This window comes from Parasteatoda tepidariorum, chromosome 11 (assembly GCF_982258835.1).
Source record: "Parasteatoda tepidariorum strain Cologne lab strain chromosome 11, Ptep-v5.0, whole genome shotgun sequence".
NCBI classification, from domain to species: domain Eukaryota; kingdom Metazoa; phylum Arthropoda; class Arachnida; order Araneae; family Theridiidae; genus Parasteatoda; species Parasteatoda tepidariorum.
In genome coordinates this window covers 95,715,173-95,733,804 of record NC_141765.1, presented here as the reverse complement: position 1 = coordinate 95,733,804, position 18,632 = coordinate 95,715,173, and the positions used below count along the sequence as shown (strand labels likewise).

The following is an 18,632-nucleotide window of genomic DNA, read 5'->3' as shown; positions in this document are numbered from 1 at the left end:
TACCTGAACTTATTTAGATGATTTTTTGGAAGGCTCAAAGAGCGGAATGATAATCGTGTGATTAACTGGTCAGAACAGGCCATGAGCGAATTTCAAAATTGCAAAACCCTTTCAGCAAACGCTACGCAGCTTGCGCATCCTAACCTCGATGCAAATTTAGAATTGCCGCGCGTATGCCTCGGATTTTGTAACGGAAAAATCTTTATTTCAAACAGAAAATGTACTTCTTCAACTGTTAGCATTTTTTGTACTAACTATACGAAATTGAAAAACGCTATAGCGCTTATCATAGGGAGTTGTAATCAAGCAATTCAGTTAAGTGCTCGAAATTTTGTTTTGTTCACAGAAAACAAACCACTCACCTATGCATTTAAGCAAAAGTGAGATAAATGTTCACCCTCGTCAATTAGATTTTTTTTATCTCGGTTTACAACTGATATAGGATACCCAAATGGTTCCGATAATATAACAGCAGATGCGTTATCAAAAATAGCTTCTATATACAATACCAAATCCTATAGATTATAGCAAAATCGCAGAAGCTCAGGAAAATGATAAAGAATTTAATCGTTTAATCAATATTTCCCAAGATTTAGATTTTAAAAACGTAAATATGGCTGATACAAACACTTTTTTTTTATACTGCGACATTTCTACTAAAAATGTTAGACCTTTTATTCCAAGACAATTGCGTACACAAATATTTGATAGCATTCATTACTTATCACACTCCAGTACGAAAGCAATTAATAAACTGATTGTTAATGGATTTATTTAGCCTAACTTATGTAGAGATTGCAATATGCGGTCTAGTTACTGCATGCCATGTCAAAAATCATAAGGCATACTAAATCCCCTATTTTTTTTCTTTTCCAATAAAGTCCAACCGCTTTGACCTTATTCATCTTGATATCGTTGGCCCATTGCCACCATCCAAAGGATTTTCATACTGCTTAACGATGATCGACAGACTTACTAGATGGGTGGTAGTTGTTCCGATTACAGAAGAGACGGTAGCTGAGGCTTTATTTAAAAGCTGTATTGCTCGCTTTGGTAGGTAGGTACTTTATTTACCTCTTACTAGAGCTACACAATGAGCTATTGGCGACGGTCTGGAAAACTTCTCTGAGGGTGATCCGAAGACATTCCATCACAAATTGGATGGCTCTCCTGCTTGGCAGCCCGACGACCTGCTCTCGAACTAGAGCACTTAACGATAGAACAGTTTAACGAGGACCGATATCGCACAGTCTCGGTCCCTACGCAGGCTGGTCAAACGGGTCACCCACCCGCTTACTGAACGCAGCGAGTGATGCTCGAGTTCGGTGTTCTACTGGGAAACGTATCTTTATGATCAGTCCACTGCGGGACTGCCCGGTTTAGGTCACCTTCAGTGATAACGATCGACCAGGGTCACCAGTTCGAGAGTAGACTCTTCAAAACTCTAGCACATCTCGTGGGCATCATCTGGGATCCTCACCTTACCATCCTCAAAGTAATGGAATGATAGAAAAATGGCACCGACCCTTGAGAGCTGCCCTCAACGCCTACAATGCAGACTGTGGGGAGAGTAGAAATCGACAATGCCAACCTATATTTATCAAAAGGTACCTCAAGATTGGATCGAGTTAGCAGGTCTTATATACTAATGAATTGATGTTTGATAATCGCAATGATAGTTAAGCCATACTACTCCGCCACCAGACTTTTATCAGGGATACAATTCGATGAATGGATACACCTAGGACAGTGTTAAGTTTCCCGGATTTTGAGCATTTGTGGTGAGAGTTGTATTCAGTTCATGGTAGTGTATGTGGTCTCTCCTGTGTTGCTATTAACAGTCTAGAGCAGGGGTTTCCAACTTGCATGAGACCGGGGGCCACAATTAAAAACAAAAATCAAATGGTGGGCAGCAACTTTATCAAAATTTTATGCAGGACTCTTTTACGTTTGAAGGAACATTAAATGTTACTGTCAGATTTTTACCAAGTTGCACAAAACAAAAGTATTGAATTACAAATTAAAATAAGAAGTAGATTTTTAAAAATATTTAATTGTTATTAATAATATTTTTAAAAATATTAAATAAATCATAAAAATTCGGGCTACACTAACTTTAATGTGCACCTATGTATTAAACAATTTATGTGCAACAGATATCTAATTGCTAAGATATAAAACTTTAAAAAGGTTAGTATTAAAACTTACATAGTAGCACACAAAATGTTCAATGAGAAAATTGAGGTTTGTCTGCTGCAACCACCAGAGAATAGATATTTACATTTAAAATTTACAAATGTGTGTGTAAATATTTTCGTCCTAAATCAGTGGTTTCAAAAAGTTAAATCGGAGAATTTCTTCACGAAAATTTCTGATACACGCATGCTAAATTATATTCACAAAATACGAAAAAATAAATAAATAAGTAAATAAAAAAGAGCAACATACACAATTATTTTTGTATTTGAATAAATATTTTCTTGGATGCAAAACCTGAGAAATAAATTTTTTTTGCTCCATTGGTATGTTAAATTTCACAGAAACAAAGAAATTAGGTTCTTATTAACGAGAAAAGTATTTTAAACCCATATAGATTTCTTACGAAAATTGTCCGTAAAAAATGACAACTAATATATTTTAGTTTGAGGGCCACAAAAAAAGGCTTTGTGGGCCTGATGCGGCCCCCGGGCCGCCAGTTGGAAACCCCTGGTCTAGAGTGCGCAGGATCACGTTGTGTGTAAATGAAACTGAGAAGCTGAAAAGTTTTGGAAAAGGAATGGTCTACGAGGAGAAAATTTGAGCTTCCCCTTAGGAAAATTTGCCATAGGGAAGCCTATGGTAATCTATGGCAATCTATGGCTACCATAGAAATTTGTATGGCAAGATGCCATACGCCTATGGTTACCATAGAGATTTGTATGGCAAAACCCCAAAAGCCTATGGCTACCATAAAGATTTGTATGGCAGTATACCATGGACCAATGGTAACCATAAGGATTATTTGTATGGCACGTCACCATTGGCCTATGGCAACCACAGAAATTCGTATGGCAGTATACCATAGGCCAATGGTAGCCTTTAAGATTTGTATGGCAGTATACCATAGAGAAAAGCTGATCTAGATCTCCACCAACGAAACAACAACTTCTATGGAGTCTTCAAAAACATCTTCTAAAAGAAATAAATATCCATTATTTCACCCCGAAGTTAATTAAATTCAACATGTAATCCCGCAACGCATTCCTGGTGAGTCTTTTCCGGCTTCCGGGTGGCCAATTTTGCTATTTTTGAGTGTTTGAAATCCGATGTTCCATTCTTTTAGGCTTAGAGTATCAGACCGCCATGTTAACGTGTCATCCACTTCAAGTGGAATCTTTCGCTAACTTTGGCGACTTATTTTAATATTTTTTCAATCTCATTCTTGGTCAAAAACATTTTATTGCAAACGTCTATGCGTTTGCAATAAATGCGTTTGCAATTCTGCTGATGCGTTTGCAATTCTTCTGAATTTATTAAGTTTTTAATTTCCGGCAGTCTGGTACTTTTATTATCTGTATCTTTTTAAAATATGTCGCGATTGGGTATAGGTTTTCGCTATGTTAAATTTTGCCATTTGCAATTCTGCTGATGCGTTTGCAATTCTTCTGAATTTATTAAGTTTTTAATTTCCGGCAGTCAGGTACTTTTATTATCTGTATCTTTTTAAAATATGTCGCGATTGGGTATAGGTTTTCGCTATGTTAAATTTTGCCATTTGTTGACTTTGTACACTTTAATTAATATCTTGCTGTTTATATTTTTATCTAAATTTTTTATATTTCTTTCCCCCAACTGTTTCTGATTAAACGACGTCTTTCTTTTTATTTTATCACCCTCCCTCTGATTTTATATAAATTTTTAAAGTCACATCACTTTTCCATTATTAATGGTGTTCTATTCCCCATAGCAATTTATAAACTATCTTCATGATGAAAAACGCGGTTAAGTGCTTATGATCAAGCCAGATCATCATTTCTTTAATAATTAAAATTTTTTAATTCTTTTAACTTGTTCGGTGATAATTTCATTTTATTGCTGTCATATATCAATATCAAAGTCAGTGTTTACATTCTTATTAGTTTTTGATTTTAATTCCACTTAGGTTCTTGCAATGCTTTTTTACATTATCTTACATACGTTAGGGCTTTATATTTTTATTTTGGGTTCAATTTTTGCTTGCCATTAAATTGTTTTTATCATGTATCTGTGTTTTACTATCTTACAACTAATATTTCTTAACTATCCACATACATTTGTGCAATGTTCTGTTACATATTTATACATAGCTTAGGGTCATCACTTAACTAGATTTGCGGGATTACTGGTTGAAAATTATTTTGCTACAATATTATCAACGGGACAGTCCCAGGCCATATCATCTGCTGCTGTTACCAAAAATGCTTTTAACAATTTAATCTTTCCTTAAGTTTACAACTTTTTCGTCATAGCGATGTCCTATACTCAATTAATTTTTATTTACTATCCCTGACCAAGTGTCAATTTGTCAATAGCAATTATTAATTTTACCAATTTTAATCATGTCTTAAACATGTTTTGTATTTATCAATGTTTCTATATTGCGTTCTCTTTTCTAACTGTGCTTAACACAACTCAACATAAATTTTCTGAGTTTTATATCCCTCACTAGAAGGGGATCAACTAATTTAGCCTGTTTTCTATTCTTAGCCTTTCATAGTCTAATACCATCTTTTTTATAGATAAAATTTTGTTCACATGCCACCACTGGTAGCACCGTTACATATTCGGCTTTTGTCCCGTTTGGTCTATTTTAAACTAATTTCGCTTCGACCACCGGCCCCACTCTTTATCTTTTGAGTTTTCATAGTATTTTATTGTTTTAGTAGTCTGTTTAATTTTTAGCTTAGTATCACATATCAAAATTTAAAAAAACTTCATACTCGCTCCGACCATCGGACCATTATTTAAATTTGCTTTCTTTTAGGTTCCTATAATATCTGACGCTTATCTAACTAATTATGATACCAATCAACCAAATTAACGTTTTTTATACTCGCTCCGACCTCCAGACTCAATTTCTATTTTCTTGTTTTTTACAGTTTTAACAAATATTGGTTGCCTGTACTCAATATATTTTGTTCCTAATCAACATAACCAATGCTTTCCCCACTCGCTCCGACGGCCGGACCCATTTTCTAACGGTTAGTACTAACCATTTAAAATTTATTTGAATTAGAACAGCATTCAGAAAGGATGCTGCATGTGAAACAGGAGAAGTTTATCAAAGAAATGTTTTTAAAAAAAAGCTTTCTGGATATATATTTATTCTACAATTATTAAGTTTTGCATTTTTAATATCCATTGCGAAAGATTCTTGTAAGTAACTATTTTTTGATGTATGATAAAATATCAACGAGAAATGTTGCCATAGCTGTATGGCAAAGGTGTACCATAGCCTATGGAAAAATATTTCGTCATAAGCTGTAGCACATCTTAGTTTTATGGCAGAAATTTGCCATATAAAAAATTTGCCATAGGATATTCCTATGGGGTTTTGCCTATGGTAAAATTTTGCCACACACTTTTGCCATATACGTATGGCAAAATTTTGCCATACATGTATGGCAAAATTTTGCCATAGGCAAAACCCCATAGGAAAATGCTATGGCATTTCTTATGGCAAACCTATGGCAAATTTTCCTAAGGGCAAAGTGTCATATTTTTTTAAAAAAAACTAAAAGCTATTTTGGCTCTAATTTTTATTCTGGTGGAAGTTATTTTTTTTAAAGCAATTTTATACAACGGGCTAACGTTTTAGGGCATAACTCAAACTTGTGGTGCAGAGGACAAAAATTCTGTAAGATTTTTTTAGGCATACAATTTTTCGGCGCATGGGCCAAATTAAAATTTTGGAGAAACGGTTTGATGGGTTAACGATATCTTATACTAAGCTTAACATTTTGAGGAGTAATTCATTCGTGATTTCTGGGTCAGAAATGAGCTAAAACTAATTTTGGATATAAAACTTTTTAGCGGTCAGGCAAACGGTATTTTTTAATGGGATAACGTGCTTTTACGATTTACTATAAAATGGACTGACCTTTAGCGGCAAAATCCAAACTTGTGGTTCCTAGGTCAAAAATTAGCTTAGCCCCTTCCCTCTCTTTCCCGTCAAAATCAAGGGATCAGCTTTCGTCTCCCACTTCTCGTGCCCGTGATACTTACGGGTTATACTATACTTATTTATTTTTTGTAGTTTTTCAGTCAGAAGGGATCAAAAAAAAGATAAGCAAAAATAAATAAAGTTTTTAGTATTTTTTGCATCGCCAGTAAAAAAACATAAAATTCTGTTGTTGTTGTTTCTAATGCTACTGGCTAATACCAACAGGCCGGCGTGGTAAAACTAAGCGAATTTTAGGCAGAGGTGCGTTTCTTGTGCTTCAGTGACGCCATTTATGGCCAAAGATACGAATTCAATCACACACACACATCACACCCCAATTACAGAGTGGACGCATTTATTCATCCACAGGTCGTAGATTTGACCTGAACCAGAGAACGATCAATCTCGAATTCAGCACTTCCAGAGGTATGATTTGTTTTGGGAACATAGAAGACTTTGTGACCCGACAGATATACCATGCATTAGTCACCATTTTCTACACGGGGAGTCTTCTGCTTGCGGTGCTCGAACTCATGACCACTTGGACATTTGCCCTAACAACCAGGATATCCTGACCCTCCTTAAAATTCTAAATGTTAAATATTTTCAATTCCTAATTACCATTTAGAATCAAACTTTCACGTGAAAGAATTTCAAAAAAGTTCTTATGTATGTATACGTATTAACCAGTTTACTTACAGCGCAAAATGACAAAACAAAATTTTAATTTTTGAATAAAAAATATTAATTCTCAAACCAAATTTTCTTCTGTGTTTGCAATATATCACAAATGTAACACAGTTTTGTCAAAAACAGGAATAGATAGAATTAAATAGGATTAGATAGATAAAATTAAATGGGCATTAAATAATGAAATATATTTATTGCTGAAGAAGTATATTTAATGCTAATTAAACATCAAATTATTTTATACACTGCATTGAGTACTTTATCAAAATTATGTATGATGTGAATAATGAAAATTTATAATCTAAAAGTTACATTATCTAACTTCAAGCTCAGAAGAAAATATTGTTTCTTAATGTATTTACTTATTCCTTTGATGTACTCGCCACTCTCACCAGTTTTAACCAGTTTCTCACTAATATTTTCATTCCCGCAAGCTTGGCGAGAAAAAGTTTCATTTTATTTTATTACCATCGTTGAACAGCTGACCCAATTTTGGGTTTACGACAACTAATGTTCAACTCCGTAGCCCTGTAATTTCGAACCTACTCCAGAAGACAAAGGAGCTCCTGGATCAAGTAGTGGGAGAAATTTGCACTTTTCGACGGAACTAATCCACATTTACGTTTCATGGAGAGGAAGACCACGAGAACCTTCTACTGTTAGTCTGACGACAAGGGGACTCTAACTCATGATCGATCAGCCCCGTGGTCGGTGCAAGCCGGATGCAGAGTTCGTATTACCCAGCCCTGGCTGTGATTCTAACGCGGTTCACCTCATTGGAAGGCGAACACTCTGAACCATCGCGGCGCATGAGTAAAGGTTTTGAAGAAAAGGTAACCCTGTGATAAACATCCTCAGTCTAAGGCTGATTACAGAAAAGACGGTAACTGAGGCTTTCTTTAAAACCTGTATTGCTCGCTTTGGTAGGTAGGTACTTTATTTACCTCTCACTAGAGCTTCACAACGAGCTATTGGCGACGGTCTGGAAAACTTCTGAGGGTGATCCGAAGACATTCCATCACAAATTTGGTGGCTCTCCTGCTTTGGCAGCCCGACGACCTGCTCTCGAACTAGAGCACTTAAGGGTAGAACAGTTTAACGAGGACCGATACCGCACACCCTCGGTTCCTACGCAGGCAGGTCAAATGGGTCACCCACCCGCTTACTGAACGCAGTGAGTGATGCTTGAGTTCGGTGTTGTACTGGTATCTTTACGATCTGCGGGACTGCCCGGTTTAGGTGACCTTCAGTGATAACGATCGACCAGGGTCACCAGTTCGAGAGTAGACTCTTCAAAACTCTAGTATATCTCGTGGACATGAAAAGAGTTGTTCCATCCTCAAAGTAATGGAATGATAAAACAATGGCACCAACCCTCGACAGCTGCTCTCAAGGCCTACAATAAAGACTGTGGGGAGAGTAGAAATCGACAATGCCAACCCATATTTATCAAAAGGTATCTCAAGATTGGATCTATTGAATTGATGTTTGATAATCGTAATAATAGTTAAGCCATTCTACGCCGCCACCAGACTTTTATCAGGGATACAATTCGATGAATGGATACTACTAGGACAGTGTTAAGTTTCCCGGATTTTGAGCATTTGTGGTGAGAGTTGTATTCAGTTCATGGTAGTGTATGTGGTCTCTCCTGTGTTGCTATTAACAGTCTAGAGCAGGGATTTCCAACTTACATGAAAACCGGGGGCCACAATTAAAAGCAAAAATCAATTGGCGGGCCGCAACATAATTTTATGCAGGACTCTTTTATGTTTGAAGGAAGATTAAATATTACTGTCAGATTTTTACCAAGTTGTACAAAACAAAAGTATTGAATTACAAATTAAAATGAGAAGTAGATTTTTAATAATATTTAATTGTTATTAATAATATTTTTAAAAATATTAAATAAATCATAAAAATTCGGACTACACTAACTTTAATGTGCACCTATGTATTAAACAATTTATGTGCAACAGATATCTAATTGTTAAGATATAAAACTTTAAAAAGGTTAGTATTAAAACTTACATAGTAGCACACAAAATATGCAATGAGAAAATTGAGGTTTGTCTGCTGCAACCAGCAGAGAATAGATATTTACATTTAAAATTTACAAATGTGTGTGTAAATATTTTCGTCCTAAATGAGTGGTTTCAAAAAGTTAAATCGGAGAATTTCTTCAAGAAAATTTCTGATACACGCATGCTAAATTATATTCACAAAATACAAAAAAAAAAAAAGAAATTAAATAAAAAAGAGCAACATACACAATTATTGAATAAATATTTATATTGCATTTGAATAAATATTTTCTTGGTTGCAAAACCTGAGAAATAAATTTTTTTTGCTCCGTTGGTATGTTAAATTTCACAGAAACGAAGAAATAAGTTTTTTATTAACAAGAAAAGTATTTTAAACCCACATAGATTTCTTACGAAAATTGTCCGTAAAAAATGACAACTAATATATTTTAGTTCGAGGGCCACGAAAAAAGGCCCCGCAGGCCGGATGCGGCCCAGTTGGAAACCCCTGGTCTAGAGTGTGTAGGATCACGTTGTGTGTGTAAATGAAACTGAGAAGCAACAGCGCGAGGAGGACGATGACTCAGTCATAAATAGAAAGTCAACTTTTTAATGCGTACCATACATAAAGGTATGCTTCTTCATAGCACGTCAGCAGGTCACAAATATGGGAAATGCAGAAATCGACAATGTCAGCTTTCATCTATCAAAAGTACCTCAAGATTCAATCGAGTTAATATGTCTTACAGTGAATTGATGCTTAATAAACGTAGTTATAGTTATGCCACAAGACCATTGGTCAGCCTTCTTACCGGCTATTCTCTTGGGCTTTCGAGCTGTATATATGGAAGATTTACCTCCTTTTCAAATCAGACGATATGATCGTTCAAAAAAAGTACGTTTTTGTGTCTGATCTCGTAACTTAAAATGGATGAATTATTGTTTGAACAAATTAATTAGCATGTTTGAAATGACCCCCTTGAATCATTCATATTGAGACCAAGAGAGTGAAGATCCAATCATCAGATCAAAAATTATTCAGAGTGGTCCATTTATTATTTTTTTGTACACTGTAAATCCGAATTCTTGTTAATAGCTGCAGTAGTTGCCCATTTGTGTTGTAGTTTTTGGTCAAAACACGTAAAGGTATCAAAATAAATAAAACATGAAAATTATATTCTTACCTATATTTTGTTGCTCTACGTTATTCAGCTCAATCGACATCATAACTCTTTCCTATAACAAAAATAGGTGCTATAGTAGAACCATACTTCAAAAAAAGCAGTCTATATCGCACACTAAAAAATGCATGGTGTGTCACAATTCCATTTATAATTTAAAAGTTGCATTCTTATGTGCTTTTATAATCTTAAACAAAAAAATATTTAGTTTCTTAATTTATTCCTTTGCAGTGCTCGCCACTCTCATCAGTATTTTTACTCCCGCCAGCTTGGCGAGTAAAGGTTTTTTTTTAATTAATTTTATTTTATAACCATCGTTGAACAGCCCACCCAATTTCATGGGTTTACGACAACTAATGTTCAACTCCGTAGCCTTGTCATTTTGAACCAAATTCAGAAGACAAGGAAACTCCTGGATCAAGTATAGGAAGAAATTTGCTTTCGCGGAGGACTTTCTGATGGAACTAATCCGCATTTACGTTACATGGAGAAGGAAACCACGAGAACCTCCCACGGTTAGTCTGACGGCAAGGGGACTCTAACCCGATCTGTCAGCACTGTGGTCGGTACAATACAAACCGGATAAGTAATTCGTATCGACTGGGATTCGAACCCGGTTCGCCGAATTGGAAGGCGAACGCTCTATTCCCTGAATCATCGCGGCGACTCAGGGAATAACTTTTGAGGGAAAGGCAACTCTGTGTTAAACATCCTCCGTCAGGTGAAGAACTAGCACTTATAGTTTGACTATAGAAAGAACTCCCCTCGGCACGAAGTTTACAGCAGTCTGCTACTTTGGTAACAAGAAATAGTGCACCTGGAATAAAGGAGCTCCTTTTCTCCCTGGTTCTCTTTCTCTCTCATTGACCCGAGTCACCCAACACCCATACTTGAAATAGTTAAACGTTCGTTCCAACATTTGATTTCTAAGGAACTATGGTAGAAACTATGATGAACAAACCATCAAAACAAGTTGCTATTCTTGTGTTGGACCATCATAGATCGATCAGAATTTCTACAATGGGGTTATTGTTACTTATGTTGGTTACCAACAAAAAATATAATGGAATTATTGATGGTTATTGATGATGGAATTATCGTTGGTTACCATCATGATTATGTTGGTCCATCAAGGGAAAAGTATCAAAAATTTTGACTTGGGTAATCTTTTTGGTTTTGTTTGGTTAGAGTAGGCCATGGCTCGCCAAACTTTTTTGATCATGGAATTTGCATTTATATGCATTTATTTGCATTTATATAATTTTCCGAAATCTCCATCGACCCCCATAAAAGTGATTTTCTGTTAATTAAAATAAAACTCTATTAGATACGGTGTTTGTACATTTATTTTATTATTTTAAACATTTATTAAAGTAATAGTACATTGTGTAACAATAGTTTTATGAGAAAATAAGTAAAGTTACTACAGATTTATTGCTTCTGAATCAATGAGATGGGTGTGCCTAGTGTTTTTTTGCAAAGTTCGCTATAGTGGGTTCAAAATTGGTCAATTTTAATCTTAAATTCCCTCAAAACTCCACATATATTTCTGTACTTAGTTAAGATTGAATTTGCGTAACTGAAACCGGCTTCAACCTTATAGAAACTTGTAAATTCTAGCATAAATGGCTGAGCTATTTCGTAAAGTTTTACATATTTTTGCATTATATTTATATTTGTCCAAAACTTGCTTATTGTTAAACTTTTAAAAAGCGTCTTTGCTTCAAGATCCGATAATAATTCAGCAAGCTCATCTTGCAGGTTGATATCCACGTTTTCAATTTGAGCAGAAAATGGCACAATAATCCAATCAGGGATGTCAATGTTTTCCAAATCAACAAAGCGCAGTTTAAAATCGTCGCTCAAGTTTTGAAGATTACCTGTTTATGTATAAAAGTTTTAATAATGACACTGCAAATATTCAACACAGTTTGCAAAGATAACTGAAACTGTGTATGATATTTGCGTTTGTAACGTCAATGTTCGTCACACGTGACATTTATAAAAGAGCACATTGACTTATAAACTAGTGCAGAGCTCGTATAATATAATAGTGCAGAGCTCGTGCCACTGGTACGTAAATACTTGTTTCACCCGAATAAATATACGTTTATTAATTTATGTTTTATAAAGAAACTGATATTAAGTCAATTATAAAAAAATTCGCAAATTTTATATACTGATTTAGGTATGTGTGATTCGCGTATTAAAAACTGTTTTTTCTTTGACCCCAATCGACCCTTCCGATTCGGATCGACCCCCATTCGACCCACTGGTTCAGATCAACCCCCGCTTTTGTTACAAAGATCCCTGGGGGTCTATATAGACTACTTTGGCGACCTCTGGAGTAGGCTAATATTTTCTCGTGGTGAACTAACACTAGGAGGTAAGATTTAGTTTTGTGGTAGCCAATTTCACAATTAAACCCTAATTTTCTTAAGACGAATCTTGTTTCGGATCAAGGGCTAACGAAAACTTTTGGATGATTAACCATTTTCAATAAAGAGCTTAAACTAGGAGGAAAAATCCCCTTGTATCCCTAGCCATCAGGCTAACCGTGGGTGGTTTTCCTCTATGTAACGCAAATGCGGGTTAGTTCCATTTAAAAGCCCTCCACGGAGGCAAAATTTCTCCCAATACTTGACCCAGGAGTTCTCTTGTCTTCTGGATTGGGTTCAAAATTACAAGGCTAAGGAGTTGAACATTGGTAGTCGTGATGGATAGCCCAACAAATTGGCTCGGCTGTTCAACGCCGGTTATAAAATAAAATTAAAAAAATTAGTTTACCTAGCAAAGAAGTGTTTTCGATAAAAAAAAAAACAAATAGCAGGTTTTATATTTTTTTAAAAAATACTTTTTAGCGGGATGGGTAATGAAAAGCTTTTGTGAGCAAGCATAGGCTTCCTATATCCTCATATAAAGCTAACTCGGTATTGTAAAATCTAAAATATATTTTGCTCTAAAAATCTTCAATTTTTAATAAGTAAACAAAAAAATTTTAATAAGAAATTTAAGAGGCAAATTTTTTTTCTTCTTGCTACTGAATTTAGTTGAACTCTTATAATTAAAATATAATTAAGTTTTGAAATCATTTACAATCAGCGAAAAAAATTGCGTTTCATAGAAGCTTTTTTTTCTAACACAATTTTTTTTTTAAAAAATTGTACCAATAATTTTCCGTGTACAAATTTTAACGTTAAAAAACTTTGTAGACTAACTGCCACTACAATTTTTCAATACCTATTCTCAAGTATATAAAACATGTTAACTCGATTCTATCCTGAGGTTCGTTTCGATAGATAACTCTGAAACTTTCGTTAACATACTCCTCGCATTGGACGCCTTCGGACATGAACTGAACACGCCTATCTTGATAGTCGCATTCACTTTGATTTGAACACGTCTAGTTTGATGGATGGAACACAGTGAACAGTTGACTTTCTATTTGTGATTGCAACGTTATCCTTCTCGCGCTTTTGCTGCTTGGTGTAGATTGCGCACAACGGGGAGCTGCAAACACTGATAATAGCAGCAGATGAGTGATCACGCACACAACTGTGATCTTAACACAGCTCTTTAAATCACAGATCAAAATCTGGCGATCTTAATACAGCACTCCCGGCCTCTCTTAAAAACAGCAATAAATCGTACACTGATATCTATTCATAGAATTCCATCCCAAATAAAATTCTGGCGGGAGAGTAATGTAGCGTAGCTACCACTACATTTATTCAATACCAATTAACTAGTATATAGCAGTGTTTCTCAACCTTTTTATCATCACGGTCCTGTCAACGTTTGATAATTTTACTACGGCCCACGGAAGAAGGGAGCAGCTAATCCAGATATGTCAAATTAGAATGTTTAATTAGTTTTAGTTCATAAAACAGATAGCTCTCAGCATTATAATCTTCGGAAACTTTTTTTTCCTCTCAAAAAGATAAATGATAAAAACAAAATTGTTTCATTATCAGCATTTATATAAAATAAATGAAGCAGTCTTACGCACCGTAATGTATTAATGAATATAGGTATTTATGATTAGAACTGCAGTATTACATTCTGAAAATAAAAGTTTAAATTATTTTCATAAGATCAGATAAAAGAATCTTAACTTTCTATTTTATTTCATTTATCTCTAATCTTGTCAAACGTATTAACTCATTCCTGCCCTAGCGTCTTCTTAAAAGACAGTGAAAAAGTGAAAAAAAAATCATTATTCGAATTTATATTTCTAATCATGAAAGTTGTAGCATTTGTTTTCACGTAAATCTGAAAGATACAAATAAATTTATTACCACTTTTTTAAATTCGGTATTTTCCATACGTTAGTTTCTTTTTGTGGGCAAACTCAAAAAAGGAAAGGCAAAGTTAAAAGGAAAATGGGACAAAGTTAGAAGGAAACCATTCAGGCATGCTTAGTTTTTATACAGCTTTTATATTGCACAAAAAATTGCAATTGTGATTTCAGAAGTCAAAATATTAAATTTAGAAGTTGTGACAATGTTATTTATAAGAATCTCTTCGTTTAGAGCCTGTCCAACATTGAGCCTTAACACCTTTCGAGTTTACGAACGCTTTATTTCTTTTAGTGTGCCTTTTCTTAAGTCAGATAAGCACTTTTCAGATTTAAAAAATAATCTGAATGCTTTTAAAACCAACCTGTTTTCGAAATAGTCCATTTGATATATTTTAAGAGCTTGAAAAAGAGTGTGTTTTCAAAGTTTTCATTTATAATTAAATAATAATTTTAGTTCATATTTTCATTCTTATTTTCCCCTTCATATTTTATCGCTTAGCTTGAAAAAAATTTATAAATAAATAAATATGAGTCTCATTTGATTTGTCAGAATGAAGGTAAAACCTTTCCTGTTTCTCACCGAGAAGACTGTGTACATACCTTCGTATATAGTAAAACAGAAAAGTACATACCTTTATTATCTGGTAAATATACCTTTATTATACGGTATATACCTTTATATATGGATAAATACTATTAATATTGAATTTATACTAAGAGGATGTTTTCTTCAGTAAGCATGAAATTTAGCTTTTTAAAAAAAAGAAAGACAATGACCTAATTTCTATTGAATTAGAACTACACTCGGACTTCTATTTAACGAACTTCCATTACGAATTTCTGTATTTTGCGAATTTTTTCGAGGAACCAAGAACATTTTGGAAATTTCTTCGAAAAATAACTTCCAAACAGCGAAGTGAATTTTCTGTTTAACGAACTTTTCTTCGAGATCCACTTTCCCAATTTACCAAAATATTTCAGAACATTTTAAACTTGTTAACGCATTTTATAGGGGAAATTACCTTGAATTGATTTTTGAATCCGCTTAACTTTTAGAGAAAGCAATGAAATCCTTTTTTGTTTGCATTTCAAACGAAAAACGCAGATAAAATTAACTGATTTTATCAGTAGCCATTAAACTTATATGAACGCATGTGGTAATGTATGTTTAAAATTACTCTTTAATAAATGCAGCTATAGTTTTATACATAAATTTAGCTTTTTTTTTAGTTGAAAATGTATGCAGAATGATAGTATAACACTGGATTATGTTTTGCTATATTCTTGCTTTCCATGCAGATTTATTTTGCGGTTAAGATTTATGAAATAAACAGTAGATACTAGTTTACCAGATAAAAATGTATCAATTGCTTTTTTAATTATGCCTAGTGTTTATGAATTTAAAATGCGTTTTGAGTCGTTTAAGTATTTCAAAAGGTGATTTTTCTATTTAACGAATTTTCCTTATAACGAACTCATTATCGGGATTTAGCGACCTCGTTAAATAGAGGTCCGACTGCATATGTTTTATTCTAGGGAGTTTCTTACTAATTATGAGGAATAATTTTCTGACAGAATATGAGTGATTTTTTATCACTTTGAGTTCGTTAAAAAACAAATATGTTGAAATAGTATTTACAACGATATTATTTTTTCAAAATAATTATAAATTAAATGTGTCTTAAGCGGATATCACACAAGGGAAAAATAAGAGCAACCATAAGCGGAACCTCAACTCTTAAGGCAATTTCGCAGAGTTGTTGATAGGGTTGCTGAATTGCCAAAACATTTGTTGGTAGCGGTTATCATATTTTGTTGCATATCTTAACTTTTAAATTACATTTTATTTTTTTCATGTGATCCTATCATCTCATTCTTTTTCAATTTCTTTTTTTAAAAGGAGGAAAATGAAATCACAGACGCTGTAGAATATTGATTGATATTCGTTTAAATTTGTGCATTTTAAAAGTCTTTATTCAGCTACAAATAAATATTCTGAACACTACACTCCCATATTAGTGGAGCAGCATAGTATAAAAAGGATTATGATTTCTTGCTCATTATATGAAAATGACATTAAGATGTAAATAAATTCCATCTTGCATCTCTAAAGGGATAAGGGGGTAAAAGGAGGATAGAATTAAATACTATCTAGTATTTTTTTTTACGTTGAATCGAGTGACTAATATTCTAGAAGTTATTCATGTTTTATGTATAAACGTAAAGTTTATTTATCCATATTTACGTATCTAGCATTGCTAGCTAGGCAAGTGAGGTATCGTGTACGTTAAATCGAATAAAACCAAGCTGTCTGACTTAATACTTTAGCAATTCAAAAATTTATAAAAGTTTCCAGCGTAGAAAGAACAATTTTTTTACTTTGACTTATACCACTTTATGCAACTGACATTGCTATCTAGACAAGAGAGGCTTTTCTTCCAATTTAAATTTTTATGCTTAATCTCATAAAATAGTCCTTTGAAACAATTGTTTAGAAGAAATGAGGATTTAATGTATGAAATATGCAATTGTGACTTACCTTTTAGTCACAAAATATTTATAACATCAGAACCATTAGATCTATCAAATCAATTCTAATTTTTTTTTAAAATTTAGTCTAAAAATATATATAATAAATAATGTCTGACTTGTCTATACAATAATGTCTCAGAATTTTATTGTCATTAACTACAAATATTATCATGAATATCACTTTCATGAAATAACAATTTTTTTTTAAAAATTGCTTTTTAAAAATACAAGATTTTCAATGTCATACTTACAATTTATTATTGTAAAATTTGAAACATTCATTATTTATGTAAGATAATTTAATTAAAATTTACACGATTTATTTTAGGACAAATTTGTTGTATGTTAGTTTACACACTAAATAAATTCAAATTTATTAGTAACTAGAAGGGAAAAAAAACAATATTTTATTAATAGCATACTTTTTATGTACCCTGTTATTTTTGCTATAGGCTCTTTAAACGTGTTTTGCATTTTAAATAATACAAGAATCAGTTTAAAAAATGAAACTTTTAATATCAATACTTAAAACTTCATTCATTTACAATTTTTATTTTATTTTTCAATTTCAATCATGAAAACAATATTACTTCTCTTCCCTTCTACACTAGACAAATCTTATATGGTTTCACAAAATATCGGAAATAAAAGAAAGAAATTACTATCATGATAAAATTTTACCCACATATTATTAGAATGAGGGAGATTATAAATACCATTAATTTGAAATCAGTTAAGCCTTCAGGTATCCGTTAAAAACTAATTTTAAGTTTGATAGATATTTTGATTATAGATATTTATTTAGATAGATATTTTGATTTGAACGAAGGGAGGTATATTTGGTTTTGTAGTTTTTATGTTTGGACTGAAATTTCTTTTAAAAAATGAATTGTGTCTGTAAGTTAAGACTATTGAAAAGAAAAGTACTATATTGAAAAATTAGTAAGGTAAACTTACGTACTAACTGCCATTGTGGAAAAGTAAAGTATCAATAGATAAATGTAAAGTATAAATAAAAAGTAAAGTATCAATAGTTAACTTTGAATAATAAGATAAAACCATTATTCAAATTTGCTTCATTAGTATGATGTAATAATTATTTATTCGCTTTAAACTAATAACATTAAGAGTTATTATTATAATTTGTTCCAATCAAAATTTTCATTACTTTGGATAGAAATAATTCCTAAATTAATATAGATGAATTTTTCTGGCATTTCACATTAAAATATTCGCCAAGCAACTAGCCAAACTTTGTTGCATTATTATTTTAACATATAAAACATAAGAGATTGCATTTCTTAATTTTAACTTTTAATCTTTATTTCTGTTGATTAAAGAAACATGTGTTCTATTGCTTGAATTTTTTAAATTTTATTTGTGTATTAATTTTATTTTTCCCTAAGAATTCCTTAATTTTTCAATCGCTTATTTTAAAGCTAGTTAGAAAATTCAGAAAACATGTTTAGTAAACATTTACCTTGTCCCCCACAAAGTTACTCTATTTTACGGTAATTATTGAAAAGGTTTTTTAAAAAAGGTAGTAATATATTATATAAAAATAATTTTTAAAATAAAAGATTCCACACTTCAAACTGCTCCATATTCCACAATCCCTTTCCTCTTTATTTTCTTATCTGTTTCTACATTCATCTCCTCTTTATTTTGGTATATTTTGATTAGCATAATATTTTGTTTAATATTATTCAAAGTTAACATACATT

At 32.9% G+C, this 18,632-nt stretch overlaps 1 long non-coding RNA gene across 1 annotated transcript in view; it reads right to left on the bottom strand.

Moving 5' to 3' along the window:
• Window positions 1-18,632, bottom strand: part of LOC147801928 (uncharacterized) — a 107,935-nt gene that overhangs the window by 69,827 nt on the left and 19,476 nt on the right. The window contains exon 4 of the long non-coding RNA XR_015430296.1: window positions 10,080-10,131. This is a non-coding gene — a long non-coding RNA (uncharacterized LOC147801928). The remainder of the gene's footprint in view (window positions 1-10,079; window positions 10,132-18,632) is intronic.